This window comes from Tiliqua scincoides, chromosome 2 (genome assembly GCF_035046505.1).
Source record: "Tiliqua scincoides isolate rTilSci1 chromosome 2, rTilSci1.hap2, whole genome shotgun sequence".
Classification (NCBI taxonomy): Eukaryota; Metazoa; Chordata; class Lepidosauria; order Squamata; family Scincidae; genus Tiliqua; species Tiliqua scincoides.
The window spans coordinates 252,415,147-252,435,901 of NC_089822.1; the positions used below are offsets into that span (position 1 = coordinate 252,415,147).

The window sequence follows — 20,755 nt, forward strand, 5'->3', positions numbered from 1 at the left end:
CAAGCCTGTCCAGATCTCTCAGCTGGAATGAGGGGAAGAGCCTTGAGTGTCGGAGTCTCAAGTCTTGGATGGGAGAAGGAACCTAGCAAATGCAATCCCAGGTGAGAAGTGGGATAAACAGAGGAGCCACTTAGGGGCTTTGTACTCCTCAACCAGGACAGTACAAGGCAGGAACAATGCTTTAGTGAAGTGGTTCCCAAATGTTTTCAACTGGCTGCACCTTTAACCTTGTAGACCATTGGCCGCAGCTCTCCATTAGGGCTATAATCCTATACATTATATAGGGTGGTGGGTTTTTTGCAAGGATTCCACAGCTCCCCTGGCTGATTTCCATGTCTTCCCAGGGAGCCACAGCTCACAGCTTGGGAACCACTGATTTAGTGCAACACTGTCTGCAAATATCCCCTTATCGCTACATCAGGAAAAGAGCGAGAAATTTCCAAAGTAAGAAAAACGCTCAAAGAAGGGGCATAGCATGGCCCTACAGGGAGCAGGCCAAAGCAGACCACCCTATAGTTAAGGTCCTAGTCATCTCCCTACCCCCCCCCCAACTAATCTTGTCTCTTTCATGGGTCTTCTTTTCTTCTTCCTGGATTATCTTATTTTTTTTTCTTTTTCTTCCATTTAGATCATCTGGTATGAGGGAGATCAGAGTGGCACTCCTAGAAAATGTCCTGACTCTGTGCAGTTGTGTGGGACCATGCTAGAGAGAGCTCCTTTGATGGCTTCCCTAAATCTCGAGCTCCTTGAACACCGGCAGAGATCAAAGATACCACAAAAGAGGCAGCTTGGGAAGTGATGCAGTTCAAATTGAATTTCTGGTAAAACTATCATTGTTCCCAGGAGGAAAAAGCCCCCTTGCCCTGAGTGTGGGAAGAACTTTCATTAGTGATCCCAGCTTCTCATGCATTAGAGAGTTCAGAACACCATACAAGTGTTATGAGTGTGAGAAGAGACCCTGTCAGCTCTCCAGTCTCCCCTTGTGTCAGACTATCTGTACAGGGGAAAAGCCCTACAAGTGTGCCAAGTGTGGGAAAGGGTTCTGCCACACATCCACCCTACACCAGAGACACCACAAACAGTTGCTTGCACTTTCTCAGAGTGCAAAACTTACAACAAATCTGAGGATCCACCAAGTTGAGGAACTCTTAGGACTTTTCCCCACTACCCCCTTTCCATTATGGCAGGGGTGTCCAAAGTTTTTGGCAGGAGGGCCACATCAGCTCTCTGACACTGTGTCGGGGGCCGGGGGAAAAAAAGAATTAATTTACTTTTAAAATTTGAATAAATTTACATAAGTTTACATAAATGAATATATTAAAGATGAACTTATATGAATGAATGAAGGTCTTGCAATAGCTCAATGCCTATAAAAGGCCTTGCACAAAGCAAGGCTGGCCTTTCCTTTGCTGCCACTGCTGCATCACAGATGTGAAAGAGCAAGCAGTGGAGGGAGCTGTCATCCCACAGCTCACACGAGAGGTCAAACAGTCGCCTTCACTCTGAGAGAAGTTGCATTGGGCCAGTGCGGGCTTCAACAAATCTCCGGAGGGCCAGAGGCTCATTGGAGACTGGGGACTCCCTGAGGGCCACATTGAGAGGCCTCGAGGGCCGCAAGTGGCCCCCGGGCCAGGGTTTGAGCACCTCTGCATTATGATATCAAGGATTCTCACAGGTAGAAATCGGCAATGCGGACTTGTGACATTTCCAACACATTTTTTTTTTTTTTGCAAGCTTTAGTAGGCAAGTTTTTCTCATGTCATGGGCCTTCACTAAAATACCAGATTCATCGCTGCAGGCTTGGGTTTTTCTGTTGTTGTTTTTTTTATTACTTTTCCCTAAAAGTAAATTAACCTGGTTGTCATTTCCCCATGGCTGGATTCAGTGCTGCTTCAGCAACTTTCAGATGAGTTGAGTCACATGAGATGAGCCGATCAGATGAGGTGTGGCCCCCCCCACCGTCACCCAGTTACTACACTTTCCTGTGACTCTTGCCATGTGACCTGCCCGTCCAGCTTGATTCTGTTCATCAAATGTTACCAGAGGGATGTGGGGATCCTGCCACAGGGAGACAGATCAGTCATGGTAATGGATGAGTCACCTCTATGAAATAGAAACAGGTTGTTGATATAGGTCAGAGATAAGTCCCGTCCTGTCCCCCCCAGGAAAAAAATGAAAAATTCCTAGCTTTCCCTCACGTCCCCATTCCTCTATCAACAGTGACTCGGTTGTTTGACTGGCTTGAGTCATCGAGTTATTTGCTCCATAGGAACTGTTATAAGTTGTAGTTTCTCTCTGCTTGTGGAACAACCACAGGCAGAGCCTGTTTATCTGCGGGGGTTAGTTAGTTGCTTTGTTAGTTGGCAACCTTCAGTCTCAAAAGACTCTATAGGCACTGTTATAAGCTGTAGTTTCCCTCTGCTTGCGGAACTACAGGTGGAGCCTGTTTATCTGTGAGGGTTCCATTCCCAGACGCCCCCCCCATGGATACCAAAAACCACAGATAATGAAATCCGTGGTTTCTGGAGCCCATCTGAACTCCTAATGCAACTACAGCCTTGCTCCAGTTGCATCTGGAACTGTTCCGAGACATGGAGAGGCTCACAATGCCGCCTGGAGCTTTTTTTGTCGCATTCTGGTGAACTTCAGAGAGGTTGTGCACAGTAGCACATAGCTTCTTCAAGGCTCAGAAAACCTCCCAGATACGACCAGACCAAGGTTCTGTTCATGTCTGGGAGGTCTTCAGTGGGGCTATTCGGGGGGGGGGGGCAGTATAGTCAGACTGAATTGTTACATGAAAAGCCCCCTTTTTCCTTAGTTGTGATTTTATATCTGGTTATGTTATTATGGACTAAAATATCATACAGGCCAAACAAATCATACAGGTCACAAAGGAGTCAAGTCACAAGCTCATGGAGACAACATCCCCCTCCCTAGGGTTAACAAGTCTGGAAGAGTAAATCATTGTTTAAATGTCTCTATTCTTGTTTAACTCAATCACTGCTTAAGTACTGTATGCAGATTTGAATGGCCTTCCTGGTTTACTGCATGTTTTAAGTTCCCCCTCCCCGCCCAGGAAGCCAGCCATTGCTGATAACTGACTTCCTGATCATTCCTTGTTTTACATACTCCAAGTACCCCACTGTGTGCAGTAAGCAAGCACATCCAGGTCAGCTCTAGGTCACATCCAGGTCAGCAAAAAACGCTTTTTAAGAGAGGGCTTCGCCAGATGCTCGCTCTCTCTGACTCTCCCCCCCCCCAAGGCAGAAGGTCCTCCTCCCAGGACTCTTCCCCCCCCCCATCCAACTGCTCTACAAGAAAGGTAACTATATCTGCGTCTGGAACTCTTTCCCTTCTCCCCCCCCCTCTTTTCCTCCCCTTCTCTCCCCATCTTTAGTTAGCAACTGGGATTGGCAGATCAGGGACCCCTAAAATCCTTCCCTACAATTTTTCCCTTTTCTAATCTTCTTGGATGCACCAAATACTTTTCACATGCAACCACCATAAAGCTGGACGCAAGTACTAGGACCAAGACTCATCATTTTTCCATGTGCATTATGTTTACCTGTGTGCTTTTGTAATAAAAATACAATCTTTTATTGAAAGTTATCTTTCTCTCAGTCTAACCTAAAGGGAATTTCTCTGCATTACGCCGTCTTGTTATCCAGCCTATGATCCTGAAGTTTCCAATAAGGGCACTGTAATAATTCCCCTAAAACAAAACAGCCCTTTTGGTAACAGAATGGCCTTGTTCTCTTTCATGTATGCACAATGTAGAAAAGATATAGCATGTTTTTATATTAATATTGCAAATAAGGGTCTGAGGTTTGCCCAAAATCAGCAAGTTAAGGGCCGAAGTGAAATTTGAACCACAGACTTCTTGGTTCGCAGCTCATGTGCTTAACTAGTATGCTATAACAATTCTGTACCAAATAGTTACAGATGGAGAATTCCTATTCATGGGAAACAATGCCATCTCTGACTGCATCTTTCTTCCCTTACAAGTTTGAAAATAGTGGTCAGGAAAAGGTTAGAGAAAAAACATGTCTGCCCAGAGTGTGGGGGAAAATTCTGTGATCAATCCCAGCTTGTGGCGCATTGGTGAATCCACAAAGGAGGGAAGCCCTACGACTGCTCAGACTGTGGGAGAAAGTCCAATCTTATCTCACGTTGGAGAATCCACACAGGAGAGAAACCCTACAGTTGCCTGGAATGTGGGGAAAGATATACCAAAGGGAGAATCTTACCAAACATCAAAGAATTCACCAAGGTGATAAATCTGTATTTATAGAACAGTTTGATGTTGGCTAAAGGAAGTAATGCAGTTGTTCAGTTCTTTGCTTTTTGTACCTCTCAAATTTGATCTGAAGCAAATTCCTAAGGGTGTTCTGGCCAATGGCCTTGATTTTCATCCAGTGTTAATTATTTTTTTAAAAGCATTTACATCCATCCCACCTTTCAGCCTCAAATGCTCCTGCCTAAAAAATGCCAGAGAATACTGCACTGCCCAGATTCAACTAATAGTAAAACTTTCGGAATATTTAGCCTAGGTTGTATGGCTTGAATACCTGCTGAATCTACACTGGTTTAACTTTTGAATTGTAGGTATGTGGAAGTGGCAATTGTGTTCCTGACCTCTGTGCCACCAGGGCCAGGACCTCAAAGTGCCAGCCCTTCATGCAACCCGGAGGTAAAAAACAGGAGGAAAAAAACAAAGTTATGTTTTAGGCCTTCTGAGGGCGGGAAAGGCCATGTGCAACCTCTCCAGCACCCAGTAGGCCTTCCAGAGGCTTCAGAAGGCCTACTAAGGCCCTGTAAGTGGGTCTGAAGAAGAAACAACAAACAAAAAATGGGTGGTGGGGGAGGGGTCGCGGAGGCACCCCCCACCAGGTGGCACCCCTGGGCTTTTGCCATCCTGGTCCCCCAGGTACTCCTGTGGAAAGTGGTTCACAGAAGTACAATTCCCAGTACAATATGGTGGCTTAAGCTTCTATCACAGAAGTTCAGGAACTTTCTGACCTTCTTCTTTTCTTTCTCTGTCTCTTCCTTGTGCAAAACTAGGGTTGCAGGATAGAGCTGTGACCCAGGAAATCCTGGTTTATATTCCACCTCTGCCACAGACTCAACAATTGCTCTTTGGCAATCCACTCTCTCAGCCTTTGCCTTTGCAACATGAGAATGATCATCCTGACCTGCTTCGTGGGATTTATCTTATTAAGGGCGCAATCCTAACCCCTTATGTCAGTGCTTCCCAGGATCACTGGGAATGTAACAAAAGGAACTGTGGAGGGATGTGTGTGCTTTTTGTTGGCTCATTTAACTACCTTGCATGACTTGTCTATAATCCCCTTATGCTTACCCTCTCCCTTTTCGAGGTGTTTTCCACACTTAAAAGAGGCAAGGGCTGTGCATAATGTGGTCTGGTGTGGGGGAAAAGAGACTGGATTGAATTGGGTGCGTATGAAAACCTCTGAGTTGGGGGGGGGGGATTATTTTGTGTTCCATGTATTCCATGTAAACCCAAGACTTTCACAGCTAGTGAAGCAAAGGCAAGCACAACCATCTCATTAATTATTAAATAATCTTCTTATGTATTACAAATTTAATTGTATTTTTTGTGTGCAAGGGTGGCAGGGTTGCATGTGGTCCCTGCCATCTCCAAATTTTGCCTTAGTGGTCCCTGAGCTCCTAAAGGTTGGGAACCACTGCTCTATAGCTAGTATTAGGAACATAAGAACAGCCCCCTGGATCAGGCCATAGGCCCATCTAGACCAGCTTCCTGTATCTCACAATGGCCCACAAAATGCCCCAGGGAGCACACAAGACAACAAGAGACCTGCATCCTGGTGCCCTCCCTTGTAGCCTACTTTTAAAATCAGGAAGTTGCACATACACATCATGGACCTGGGTGAAGCCCTTTTAAATGACTTAACTAATTTAAATGAGAATAGTTTCAATGTGCATTTGTATGTCAACAGGCAGTTAAGAATTCTTAATTAAGGGATTTATAACAGTGGAACACAGTGCTGCTATTGTAAAATGGTTTCTGCTGTTGTAAAATGGTTCCTGGTTTCCACAGGGTGCCGCCAGTGGGCATTTTAGGAGTGCTGCCACAAACGGTGGCAGCACAAGAGGCACACCAGTGGACCCAGGAAGATAAGTCTGATGGTGGCAGGGGCAGGGTGCAGGTGGAACAGGGAGGGGAGGAACAGGAAGTTGACCAGGGCAGGGAGGGGGGCAGATTGAGGCCTGAAAAGGTGAGGTAGCAGCAGCAGCAGCAGCAGCAATGCCACCGATATCCTATATAGCCTTCTCACTTGAGAGAAGATGTATGACGGTATTGAGATTCATGCATAGAAGAGATCTTATTAAGCACCAGCTAGTCCCCACAGTGAGGATACTATGTAGAAACAGCAACAGCCCGATCTGTCATTCTGTCTGGGCAAGCGTCTCTCTGTGCCATGCCCCTCTCTTTTTTCTTAGCTGTATGGCCTAATCAGGAGGTTCGTGCGTGCATATCCAATGCAGAAGATGGTTGCTGATCCCTGCTGTACAGCAAAGAGAGGAGAGTGTGGGGACAGGATGGGTTGGCTGTGGAAGACGCCAGTGGACATGGTGGGTCACCTATGTCCATCTGTTACTCAAGGCAGCCTACCTCACCTCACTTCATGGATGGACCAGCCCCGTTCCATAGCTCAGGGGAAGTTGTGCCACCCCTGGGCACAACTTGGTGCTTTGCATGCAGAAAACCTGCTTTGCATACAGAAGATCCAGGTTTGATCCCTGGCATCTCCAGGTAGGGCAGAGGAAAATTCCTGCCTGCAACCTTGGAGAGCCACAGTCAAGCAGTGCCAACCATACTGATCATACCAATGGTCTGACTAATTATGAGAAGATTTCTATGTTCCTGCACTAAAAATGTATGCAAAAAGGCTGATGGGAAACACAGAAGTGTTATTATTAATCTGTTTCTGCCCAGTCCACAGGTGTACACATTTGATCCCTGCTATGTATATGCAAATGTTTGGCAGCAACTGTTACCCTGCACACGCCTGATCTCATCTGATCTTGGAAGCTAAGCAGGGACAGGCCTGGTTAGTACTTGGATGGGAGACCGCCTGGGAATACTGGGTGCTGTAGGCTTATACCATAGTCTTTCGAGATATCAGGATATTTTATGAACACATACTTTTGTTTCAAAGCATTAGATAGTCTTCTCCCCTTAATTAGTCCTAGAAACCCATTTACAAAAAGGATTGATTTTGCTGTCCCAGGCAGGTGCTGAGAACAGATGCATCAAGACCCTACTTAGGGCACAATCCTATGTTTGTCTTCTCAGAAATAAGTCCCATTGTATTCTCTAGGTTTAGTCCCAGGAAAGTGGGGATAGGATGGCAGCCTTAACTGCCAAACATCAGTCTGAAGTAGAGGGAGCTGAGTCTACAGGAGCTGGCAGTGGTTCTCATGGTCTTTTTCACTAGAGGTGTCTGGGTTTGGATCTTCTACATGCAGAACATGAGCTGTGCAGCAGTGCTATCTCATAGACCTGCCTTGCTGAATGGTAACAACAGTTTGTCAGGTCCCAGTGTTCAGTTTCCAATAGTGATCAGCCTCTGGAAGACTCTCAGGCAGAGCATGGAAACCACAGCTGTCTCAGGGTGTCGCTCCCCAGCAACAGAGGTAAACTCCCTCTGTACAAGGAGGTTCCACACAGTTATTGTGGTTAATATCCACTGAAAGACCCTTCCACCAGGTATTTCTGGTGGAAATACCTTTCCTAAAGCCTTTGCTTTAAAGCCATCTAAGTCACTGGCTCTCATTGAGGATCAAAGGATAGGGAGAGGATAGTTAAAGGTGCTACTATCTTTTTTAGCCTTTGCTAAAGCCATCTAAGTCACTGGCTCTCATTGAGGATCAAAGGATAGGGAGAGGATAGTTAAAGGTGCTACTGTCTTTTTTACAGACCCCTTGCCCTGGAAACACAACAATGCGTTCACAGCCATGAAGCAGCTGAAGCTTTCCCCCATCATTTGAATGTATGTTCTGAATCAATTAACCAGCAGGGCAGCTCCATACTTGTCAGAGCCCAGCTCCTAGTCCTGGCATTCTAGTCAAGTCTCTGCCCACACAGAACTCATTGCCAGGAATCAGCTTTGCTGGTTCACAATAAATGCTGCCCAGCCCCACCCTGATACCTGCTTGGCTGGTACAGATGCAGCCTGATTATTATGCAGGCTGAGCATTCACTGTACATTTTGGTTTTCTGATTGTGCACCCCAAAACCATTCTTCCTGCAACATGTAATTAATGTATGAACTTTGTAGTGGCAAGATGCGCATTGGCCACAGGTTTCAATGACCTTCAAAAGAGATTGGACGCATTAATGGAAGGGAATACATTAGCAGCAGGCTATCATCTCTAATAGCTAAATGGAACCTCCTGTTCAGAGGCAGTGTACCTCTGAATATCAGGTGCTGGAGAAAAACAGCTAGAGAGGGCTACTGTCTTCATAACCTGCTGTGCAATTCATGGGAGCATCAGGATGGGTACGGGGAAAACAGGATGCTGACCTGGTCTATATGGACTTTTGGTTTGATCCAAGAGGGATGTTATGAATCCTGGAGGTACAGTGATTGAGGGGTATGTTTGTGAAGCTGTAGGAAGGAGGATCTGAAGCCTCTGACTGTGGCCCCTGGGAAAAGTGTGCAGTAGCTAGGCTGGTGTGAGGCTGTTGCTCCATCCAGTACTGTCTAACCAGTGTTGCCTCATCACAATAACCTGGTGACTTCATCTCTCCCTTTAAAATGACCAGTTAATCAGCAGACGCCACAGCCTCCCTCCCATTTCATCTCACAGTCTTGTTGTCTTCATTCCTTCCTCTTTGGAGTGAAGCACACCTGGAGTCTTGCTTGATAACAGCAGGGAGCATAGATGGAAGGAGTAACCTCAGGATAAATCCACTTGCTGGATGGGGACAACTGAGCCTGTATAAGACAGAAAAAATGTGTTCTGTAAGCTACACGGGAGTGATGGGCTAGCCTAGTGGTCATCTAGAAGTTGCCTGCCATGAGCATAAACCAGCAGAAAAGGTCATCCATGGATTCCAAGTCAGTGAAGCTGATTTAACCAGCTGGGAGGTTAGTTTTGTAAGTCCATTTACATAGTTGCATCAGGACTGCAGTTTTTAGAATTGAAAGGAACTTCCAGTTCCTCTTCCAAAGTCCATCACACTGGAACTCAACGTTGAAGAAGAGCTATGGAAGATGAGGATGGATATATGACCATAGATCCAACCAAAAGACCACATAATTACAAACCCAAAGGTATGGATTGAAACTGTCTTTTAAGCAGGACTGTTGCTCTCTCCTTTCTGTGGTGTTGCGGTTTGGTTTTTTAAAAGGGGTTAGAGAAGCCAGGATTTAGACAAGATTTAGCATTGAGATAAACCTTGCTCATAACACTATGTTGAAAATACGGGGCCAAATGAGAAGGTGCTTTGGGGTGTGATCTTTCTGAGTCAGGGTTTTCACTTTCTAGATGTCCAAGTGACATCAGGACAGGGCTGTGCTCTGTTGAATGTCATGGGACTTGAATAAACTTGTTTCTTTGCTTTCAGTGGGACATGGTTCATGATGAGCTTTATCTAGACTCCAAAGTTAGATAATTTAGAACTGAGCAAAAGTACCACAAACAGACACATAGTAAGCAAAAGCTGCAATCTTTTTCACACTTACCTGGGAGTAAGTCTCATTAAATTTACTTACTTCTGTGTAGGGGCTTACTTCTGTGTAGACATGTATCGGATTTTGCTGAAAAGGATGAGGAGCTGGGAAAGAGGTATACTGTAAGAGTTCCCAAAGCCTGCGATTGGTGAAATCTAATTTAGGGACTTTATTTGCAGATCTTCCTCTGAAAAATGTGAATTGTTTCCATACACAATAGGACTGTTTAGACCAAGGAAGGGGGGCTGTTCCCTGCCTTGTTTCAGAAATATGAACTTCTGATTTATAAACATCTAGAAAGTTAACTCAGAGCCCTCTCAGGAGCTAAATTGAAACTGACAGGTTCCTTCCAAAGCAGAGACTAGGAAAAAAGAAGAGAAACAAAGTGGATTTTTGTTCCCAAAGCAGAAGATACATTTTAGGCATTGCATTAGGTCAGCTTTCTCAACATTTGTCCCCCTCTGTACCACATTGCATGGTCCACCTATTGGAAGTACCACCAGAAGTAACTGGTGATGACATCATCGCCCATTAGTTCTGGGTAGGGAGGCCAGATGAGATGAAACCAACACTAGTTAGATGCTCAGGGTGGATGAGAGGGCTTTCTGAGTATGCAAAATGTATGCTTTGGAACTATGCCTCCTGCCACTGATTGTTGCATCATGTCACTGGTCTTTGACAGCAGGTGCCTGGGGGTCCTGTGAGTACCACTAGACACCACCTCAAGTACCACTGGTGGTACCTGTACCACTAGTTGAGAAACACTGCACTAGGTTGAAAGTCAATTGAAGCCAAATTTGGGGGGATTATACTTCTACCCTTACCCAACAGCATTTCACTCCTCAAAAGTAGAACCCCACAATCTGGTTGTAAAAGATTTGTCATGCTCAGTTCAGAAGTCCCTCTCTGGGACAGCCAATCAAGGCACTCCCTTAATTGGGGGGAGGATCATGGCCACCTCTGAAGTGGTCTGATGTGTGTCTGACACATCTTAAATATATTTCAATATGTAGAGGCCTTCACTGAAAAGGCTCTGTGCAATGCTCCATGGCCCCTTTCTGTGGCAAAGGGCTTTGTGGACATGTCTTGGGCTCAGGTGTTAAAGTGTTAGAGCCCTGCTGATCAAGCCAAAGGCTCATCTAGTTCAGCCTCCTGTATCTCACCTATGTAAATTTATTCAAATTTTAAATGTAAATTAATTATTTTTTTTCCCGGCCCCTGACAAGTGTCAGCCCACTTGTGGCCTACCAGATGCCTCAGGGACCACACAAGACAACCAGATTGACAACAAGGTCAATGCGGATGCTGTTGTTTTAACCCCAACTTTAAAAACTGAATGGTTGCAGCCATGCGCACTCCTGATGTGCCCATGCCCTAGCCCCGCTCTGCACTTCCTGGTTATCTTCTTTAAAATTACATTTAGAGGTGCATGTAGAAAGTAGTTTTGGAAAATGGAGAAGGGAGGGGCTATGGGATCTCTTGCATATGGCTGGTTTGGGCTAAAAAACACCACCCAAGCCAGCCCTATTCATCAACACTAGCAATTTGAATTGAGCCAAGATGTTAATTAGATAATGTTATTTGGATCATGGACAGCCCATGCATGATGCCAGCAGAAGTGGGTTGCATCAGCAGTAGGTTGCAAGGGGGCGAAGGATTTGGGGTGCCTTACAGTATGCCGCAGCCTCCCTCATTTGTGCTGATGTAAGCCACAGAGTTCTGCTTCCCTCTTGCTCAAGCAAGGAGCAGTTCCTCTTTACTGTGTTCCTTGTGTCAAGCTCACATTATTCTGAGAACCAATGTGGTGTTACTATGACACAGCAGGGAACCAATAAGGTGTTACTGTAAGTCAGCTCTCATTTCCATGTATCAGAGCTAATACTTATGGCCTAATCCTATCCAACTTTCTAGCAGTTTTTTGTTGGTAACTGACTTATTGGGTGACTTGTACTGTTACACATTTAAATAAATAAAGTTAATGGAGTTGACACCAACCCTAGTGATGCCACTGCATTTAGGTTCTACGTATGGCATTGAAATTTATTTTGTGTGGTCTGGTAGGGGATGAGGGCCATCATGGGGATTAAACAATGAGCTCTGGCACCCTATCACTAGTGATGCAAACCCTAGTGAAGCCTCTGCATGCAAGCAGAGTAGACAGTGGGCAACCAATTCAGAAGACACAGAGGCCCGTGTTGTCTCTAACAGAAGTTCACTCTCAACTTCCATTCCATAGGTCCACCTTCTCCACTTCCTCCTCCTCCTCATCCCAGTGTTCTCTGGTGGAAGATCAGCGTGGGCATTTTGCTGGCAGGAATTGTTGCTCTGATCCTGGTTGTGATCTTTCTCTCTCTCCCAGGTAAATAATATCTTCTCTGTTTCCCCTAAGTTTATAAGGGCTTTTGGTGGTTATTTTTCTCCGTCTGTGGTCCAGAGGGGGCAGGATGCTGTCCAGAAGGGGTCAAGCTCTGGCCCAGTGAATCTGACCTTTCTACCTGTTCTCTCTGTGAACCTTGTGGGGTGTGACCCTAACCCTTTATCCTTCCCTTCTCCTCTGAGCACTCTCCTCTTGTCCTCTGACCTGTTAAGATGGCACACACCAGGGCTCTAATGCCCAGGCCATCTTTAGCACAAGGCATGCAGGGCAAGGCAGCTCCAGGGCCTTGCTAACTCTGTTGGCTGAACCTCTGATCCTAATCAGATGCTGTAAATATATACTCAATGGAACTTTTTTGTAACTTGAAAAAGTGAGTGCTGGAAAGGGGGTTAGGACTGCACCCTCATTTGCTGAAGAGGATCAAAACCTTCTCCCCTTGCTTCCCCAGCAAGTACAGTACCACCACCACAACACTGTATCCTCAGGTCCCATATCCATGGTTTCACTTACCTCCAGTCCTCATATTCCCCCCCCCCTCCATCGCAATCATGACTCATCTTTCTCCATTTGCAATGCTTTTTGGAAAAGGAAAAACTTTTTGGAAAAGGGAAAGGAAGCAGACAGTGAGAACCTAGACTGGTAGCTGCTAGAGAGGAATGCTAGAGGAGGTGAGAGCAAGAATGCTAACAGGAAGCAAATGGCAGAGGAAGCAGGCACACAGTGAGCACGCTAGACTCTGCTTCTTGGCTCCTCTAGCATTCCTCTAGCAACTAGGTTCTCACTGTTTCATGAGCGCAACGGAGGGAATGTGTGTAGGGTTTGCTACTATCCACAGTTTTGGGTTTCAGCAGGAATGTATCTCCTGTGAACATGAGGAGACTCCTGTACATTGTATTTTTCCACCGTGCAAACAATATTTTGTTGTGGGAAAATGGGTTGCTACCCATTAAGGCCACACGCATATTGTCTCCCCACATTATCATTGCAACTTGCAGCCACTCTGGCCATGATTGTGAACTATTCTGGCCCCCCTCCTTTATAGGGGCCTCCTTTATAGGCCCCCCTCCTTTATAGAAATGGGCTATGTCAGAATGCCAGATGCAGGGGAGGGCACCAGGATGAGGTCTCTTGTTATCTGGTGTGCTCCCTGGGGCATTTGGTGGGCCGCTGTGAGATACAAGAAGCTGGACTAGATGGGCCTATGGCCTGATCCAGTGGGGCTGTTCTTATGAGGGGGGAGCCCAGAATGGCCCTGAATTGCAGCCAGAGTCATCACAACTTGCAGAGTGGTATTGCACCAGGTGTGGCAGCCTCTCCTGGTGCAATCTTGTGCGCGCTGCAGGAAGGAGGACAGCCTAGAGTGGCACAGAATCACGTGGGGAGAGGCTTGAACTCCCAGCTCAGTTCTGGAAGTGGTTGTGGTGATGTGATGACATCACTGCAAATTACTTCCAGGTCAGGGCAAAGAGAGGACTGCCACTGATCGTGTCAGGCTTTCAGGCATGGGAGGTGAGGGATAGGATATGGTGGAGGCTAGATGGAAACACCATCTTCAGAAGCAATATGGATATCAAATGTTGGGGACAAACAACAGGGAAGGAAGGTGCAGTAACATTTGCCTGACAGACTGACCAACTGGACTGGTAGTGAGTGAAAAGTTGAGAGCGTGTTGTTTGGCCATATGGCCTGACTGAAAAATCCCAAGTTCTTTCTACTGCACTAGTTTTGCATGCCCCAACAAGCCACATTCCTCTGCATAGAACATGTGGAAAGCTCTATTTCTCCTTTTTAGCTAATTCAGACGAGGCTGTGGAAGTGCTGAGCCTGTGATTTTGTTTCCTGTACAAAAAACAGCAACAAACATATGGAAACTTTATATGTCTATAACCAGTTTGCTGCTTAGATCAAAAGCTCTCTCTAAGTACAGAAAACTATAAACCTCATGACTGGGTGGCAATCCTCTTCTAAAGTCCAATTATTGTATTTTCCAAGTTCCCCATGACACTTTAGACTGGAAGTTTGCACCAAACGGGATCCCGACGTGCCTGCAAAAATGTATTCCCTGCTCAGCCGCTAAAAACAGCATAACAGGTAAGCTGAGTTCTGAACAACACATCACTGACCAAGGGATGTGCCTTGCTAAGCTTTTGATTTCAAAGATGTCCACAATGCAGAAGGAGACCTGAACCCCAGGAGATGAAGCCATCGGTCACTGTATCGATAAGTGCAATCTTTTCACAGGCCCAGCTTCTGTGCCTTGGAGAGCGGTCTGCCATAAACAAATTAAGCTGTGACACATTCCCCCTCACTTTGGATATAACCTTATTAAAAGTGACCTGTTTTGAGTGCCATTGCGTACAATGAGAGAGTTAAGCCTATGCTTATGTCTCTCACACTTTGAGATCAATGGGAAGTGGGCACAGCTGTGGAGGATCTTGCTCAGATGACACAAATGGAAAGAAGCTGAAAGTCAGAAATTGTTCCTTCAAAATATGCAGGGGATGTTGGGGTAGGGAGAGGGACCCATATTACAAGTGTGTAACAAGCCAAGGGTAATTATGCTTGGGAGCTCTGAACATCTTTTTTTGAGTGTCAGGTACTACATAAATTCCAGGGCGGCTTATCTATGCATTTCAGAGACTATTCCCCACCCCCCCATCTGTGGACTCAGTTTCCATGGTATCAGGTAGCCGCAATTCACAAATTCCCTCATGCTCATCTCATTTGTTTTTGTTTTGTTTGCTTCTTTGGAGTCCTCCAAACTGCTTCCTCTTCACACTTGATTGTTGGCACTAAGAAGCATGAACTACGAGGAAGCCATTTGGAGGGCAAGCGCTATTAAGCAAGTGCAAAGAGGTTCCTCCACACATACCCTCCAAACGGCTTCTGCATCATGCCGGCTTGTTAGTGCTTGTTAGTACTTGCACTCCAAGTGCAAAGTGCCACTTTGGAAGGCAAGTGGTAGCAAGCAGGCCTGAAGAGGAAGCAGTGTGGAGGGCTTGCAGGGAGCAACAGTAAGTTTAGGGTTTGCTATATTATAAGAACATCAGAAGAGCCCCGCTGGATCAGGCCAAAGGCCCATCTAGTCCAGCTTCCTGTCTCAAAGTGGCCCACCAGATGCCTCTGGGAGCCCACAAGGTACCTGCATCGTGGTGTTACTCCCTTGCATTTGGCATTCTGAGGTAACCTGCTTCTAAAAGATTGCAAGTACCCCTGGTAGCAGCAGGAGCATTTTTTCTGTGGATGTGGGGTGAGGGGGACAACAGTATTTTTACCATATTTTGTTATATTGCAGCAAAATTAGCAAAACTGAATTATTATAAATTTCAAACTTTCTGAAATTTCATTAGTACAAGAGTGTAAACTTAATGGGGGGAGGGGGGGTGATCATGTTGGCCCATACAGTAAAAACAACAGAGAGTCATGTGGCACCAAAAGATGTACATATCTAAATAATCCTTTGGTAGCAAATGAATATACAAACCAAATAATAATTCACAATAAAAACAAATTCAACAATTTACATACTTGGTGATGGACAAAAATACAATGCAGACATGCGCTGCTTAACAACCGTTCACTTGATAGACTGCATATGCCACAGTGGTCAAATCACAACAAAGAGGCTCTAATGCAAAGAAGAGGCAATCTGTCTCCAGCTAGTGTCTGGCAGGGAGTGTCAGTTCACACAAAAAAGGCAATGGATTGGGTTTAATGTTAGTTTAATGACCTAATTGCATAACAACTGGGATTGGAGAATCTATCCCTGTCAAGTGGTGTATGGGCACCACCACCCATACACATCTGTATGGCCACCATCACCATGGAATCCATGAATCCAATATCCGAGCATTCACTTATCCTTATCCGTGGTTTTCCCCTTCCGCACCCATCACTTACCTGTTTTCCTTGACTGTGGTGCTGAACACTCCTGCCTCTTCCTTGGCTGCCTGTTATAAAATGCTAGAAGAAGAACAACAGAAGAAAGAAAATATGTGCAACTGATTATGATTCTCCTCCCTCTCCTTCTCCCTCCCTCCCTCTCTCTTCTGCACAGCAAAACTAACTCTGGATCCTGCCACAAATAACCCTCATCTCTACCTCTCTGATGATCTGAAAAGAGTGAAATGGAAAGGCATGAAGCAACAACTTAACAGTGGTCCCCTGAGGTTCGACGTTTTGCCCAGCGTTCTAAGCCATCAAAGCTTCGCCTCGGGAAAAATTTGCTGGGAAGTAGAAGTGTTGGATGGGGGAACTTGGTGGGGTGTGGGAATTGTCAGAGAGTCTGCAAACAGAAATGGGCCAATTGTCCTTGACCCTAGTGGAGGGTATTGGGGAGTACAGCGTATTGATGGCCAGTACCAGTCAATCACTACTCCCAGAACAAATTTGTCCTTGTGCCACCACCCCACACGGATACGGGTTTCTCTGGACTACTCAGCAGGACAAGTGGCATTTTTTGATGGTGATACTGATGCTGAGCTCTTTGCTTTTCCGAAAGCAAACTTTGGTGGGGAAAGGCTCCATGCTTGGTTTTTGATCCTTGGGTTCAACGGTGAGCTAAGAGTCTATCCATGAGACGGGGGGCTATCCAGTTAGCTCCAGGGATCTGCTCCTCTAGGATTCCAATCAACCTCTATGGCACTGGAGGACTCAACATAGCTCCAGGTACTTCTCCACAGATGAGGAGATGAGGAGTGCATGCAACATTATCCTTCATAGTCAACTCTGGGAATACAGCTACCATTTGAAAAGTGCCAGCCTCACACATCCAAGAAAGATAGTACTTTCTTCAGTCTAGTTCTCAGCTTCAGTCGTGGACATAGTTGAGTGGCCTCCACCTCAGCAAGGGTTTTATTAAACCCTTTGCTAAAACCTATCCAAGACAACACACTGAACCTCTTGCCGACAGGGCCAGAGGGGCCCAATGTAGGGTGCTTACACAGGGCCCCCCACTCACCAAGCAGTCACGGCAATTACAGCCACGGTGAGGCAGATGCTTGTGGTCCAAAGCATGGCACCCGGAAATAGTTAGTGGTGACATAATGTCACTGCCAACTACTTCTGGGAGGCCAAACATTCCCAGGGGAGAGCAAGCAAGCCCACGTTCCGCTCAACATGCTTCCCTCCTATCAGTGGCCTCACTAGGGTTTATATCACCCAGTGCAGAAGGCCAGCACGTCACCCACATGATGGACCTCCTCCCACACAGTGGGCAGGGCAACACTGGGTGGTGGGTGTGGTGATGCACTGCCCCATTGTTTTTTTGACTATGGATAAAGATATTTCAATGAGATTTGCTTCGTTGCATTCTGCATGAAATTACACATTGAATGATATATAACATGATGATATTCAAAGATATCAAGATTTTAAAAAATTTGGCCAGTAGTGGTGTCACACGTACACCCCTGTGCGTTTCACCCACTGTGCCCACACCCCCCTAGCAATGCGACCGCCTCCCAGGCTGTCAGATGCTGGCTGCAGCAATGGGAGATCTGCCTGTCACCCCAGTGTGGGGCCCCCCAGAGTGCCAGACCCAATGTTATGACATAGGCTACATTGCCCTAAGGCTGGCCCTGTTTGCCCATATGGTTATCTGGACTGTTAAACCAGCTTCCTGGATCTCCCCACCCCACTTTCCCAATACTCAGTTTGAGTGGACATCTCCTTGTTCTCATGTAGTGTGAGAGGGAAAAAGAACACCCCTCTATTCATCGTTTTATTCTCAATCCCTTTTTAAAATTACCCCTGGCATGGAATCGGCCTTCCTCACTGCCACCGCACACTGGGTTGACACTTTCATCAAGCTTTCCACCAGCACCCCAAAATCTTCTGAATCACAGACAGCTCAGAACCCGTTAGCCTATATGTGAAGTTTTGATTTTATTTTTTTTTTTTGCCCTAATGTGCATTACTTTACATTGAACCGCCTCTGCCATATTGCTGCCCATTCTCCCAGTTTGGAGAGTTCCTTTTGGAGCTCTTCACAATCCATTCTGGTCTTTACCACCTGGTTATCTGCAAACCTCTCCACCTTGCTGCTTTTCCCCGACCCATTTATGAACAAGTTGAAAAGCACCAGCTCCAGTGGAGCCTGGAGGTATGGCGGACTGGTAATCTTGCCGAAGCTCTGCACTGGCCGGGTATGCCTGCAGACAAAACAAAATACCCCTGGATGGAAAGGGTGTATGATGAGATAAACCACAAATCTTCCAAAACGCTCCTATTCTTTCCCTTGGAGTGGAGGCTCTGAGGGTTTGGAACAGTTTAGAGCAGTGGTTCTCACCCGTTTAGCACCGGGACCCACTTTTTAGAATGAGAATCTGTCAGGACCCACCGGAAGTGATGTCATGACTGGAATCATCAAGCAGGAAAATTTTTAACAATCCTATGCTGCAATCCTACCCACACTTACCCAGGAGTAAGTCCCAATTACTATCATTGTTAAAAGAAGATACATGATAGCTTGTTAAAAGTACAGTTCTGTTTATTTGGGGAAATGTTAGTCATATACCATGGTAGCATCAAGTCTAATATACTAAAAATAAAATATTGAAATGGAGACCCACCTGAAATTGGCTCCCGACCCACAGTTTGAGAAACACTGGTTTAGAGTGAGGGAGATGGAAAACACTGAGTTTGAGAAGCAGACAGAAAGTAAGTCTGACCTCCATTCTGTTTGTTTTTCTGGGGTATGCGGTGGAGAATGGGCTTAGAATGGAGAATGGACTTAGGAGATAACGAGAAAGCATGTGGATTTAAAAGACTAAAGTGAAACCAACAGTTGAAATAAAAAATAATTAGATATTAAAGAATTAACAACTAATAGCAATTCCAGATGAGATTACAGGAAAGGAGAGAGTTTACTCACAAAATAGAAGTTATGCAGTAAAGTTTAATCAGTGATGTTTCTAAATACCAGGAATAAGATGAAGAGGGACCTGTTTGAAGTGTTTTCATGGATTGTTGTTAATAATAACTGGGTATTTATATATCGCCTTTCTGGTCATCGGATTACTTCTCAGACTTTATTCAATGCGGTTTACATAGGCAGGCTATTTCTAAATCCCCGAGGGGATTTTTACAATCATAGAAAGGTCTTGCAAGAACCACACAACATTTCAGATGGTTCTTTCTTGGTCTGGTCTCACTTCTGGCCTCCAGTAGCTTCCCATGCAGGCTGACAAGCAGCTCCTTCATCTCTCACACAAAGGGCAGCCAAGACACTTCTTTGCTCACACCAAGGAGCAGGTGGAATAACTCGGCTCTTGTCAGCTGCTTCAACGTCTCGCTATTCACGGAGCTGCCAGTGGCCTTGAACTGGCAACCTTCCGATGTTATCTTCGGGCTAATGGAGGCTCTACCCTCTAGACCAGACCTCCTTGTTAGTAATTTGTGAACCTAGGAAAGACTGACTTTGTTTACTATTTCTGTGGTTTCCTGCCCCACTCCTGGGTAATTGTGGGTAGGATTCCTGTGGGTAGGATTTGTCATACCTGACAAAGTGAAAGTGAATGTTGAATTTAAGAATCATTCTGTTAGACATGCATTGTGGAGGACATGGAACTGATATAAAAATAGGTTTTACAGCAAAATTCCGCTGTCGACTTCATCACAAGAAGCACATTTTGGTTTGACTACAGCACAGAGAGATAAATGAGTATGGGTAGAAATCTATTGAGTTTTACGCAGGGGCAGTGGAAGTTGAAGTCTGGAGAGGAAATAATAACAGAAGGTTTTAATCGTCAATGGTTTTTATTTGAACAAATATCAGAAAGATTTAAAATTGATAAGAAATTATAAGGATTTGAAGGGGAGGAGTCAATGTTGGAAACAATTAAAAACTAAAGATCAGATAATTTCTAAGATTTATAAGTTGTTGAAATTTGAGACAGAAGATGAACAAGTTAAAGAATGTATGATTCATTAGAGTAAAAATGTGGATCATGAGCTCGCTATCAAAAAATGGGATAAATTATGGATAAAGCATATGAAATTTACTTTAAATGGTAATATCAAGGAAAATGTATATAAGATGATTTATAGACAGCATATGACATCAAATAAGTTAGCTAAGATGTATTAAAATATGTCAAATAAGTGTTGGAAATGTAAAAAACAGGAGGGATCTTTTTACCATACCTGGTGGACATGTATTAAAGCAAAAAAGGATTGGATACAGATTCATGAACAGATACAGCTGATTTTAAGAACAAATGTGCAAATGAAACCTGAAGTCTTTTTGCTGGGTATGATAGATGAATATGAGGAAAAAAGATTAAAATTTTTATTTTTATATATGATAAGTGTGGCTAGGATCCTTTATGCACAATATTGGAAAACTACAGACACTCCATTGATAGAAGAATGGTGGATGAAAATTATGGACTTTGCAGAGGTGGACAAACGGATGACTTTACTAAAAGAGAAATCAACAGAAAATGTTATGAAGAACTGGAAACCAATTCTTAACTTTCTGCATGAAAGAGAGAACAATGAATTACTGCCCAATTCCGAGCTCCTGGGGTGCGTGGCTGCGGCTGCACAAAAAATGGCTGCCGCCACATCCTGCGTGCCTCATGCCCCCGGGTAAAGGGAGTAGCCCCGCAATGGGGCTACCTGATTCACCACCTTTTGGTCGGCGGTGAGGTAA

The 20,755-nt window shown here is 45.1% G+C and overlaps 1 long non-coding RNA gene and 1 pseudogene across 1 annotated transcript; both read left to right on the plus strand.

The window, feature by feature from the left end:
- Positions 1-7,026: 7,026 nt before the first annotated feature.
- Positions 7,027-7,143, plus strand: LOC136642451 (5S ribosomal RNA; annotated as a pseudogene).
- Positions 7,144-9,243: 2,100 nt separating this feature from the next.
- On the plus strand, positions 9,244-20,366 carry LOC136642233 (uncharacterized). Its single transcript, XR_010793977.1, has 4 exons — positions 9,244-9,323; positions 11,959-12,081; positions 14,092-14,190; positions 16,157-20,366. It is a non-coding gene; the product is annotated as an uncharacterized lncRNA (long non-coding RNA).
- The last annotated feature ends 389 nt before the right edge of the window (positions 20,367-20,755 follow it).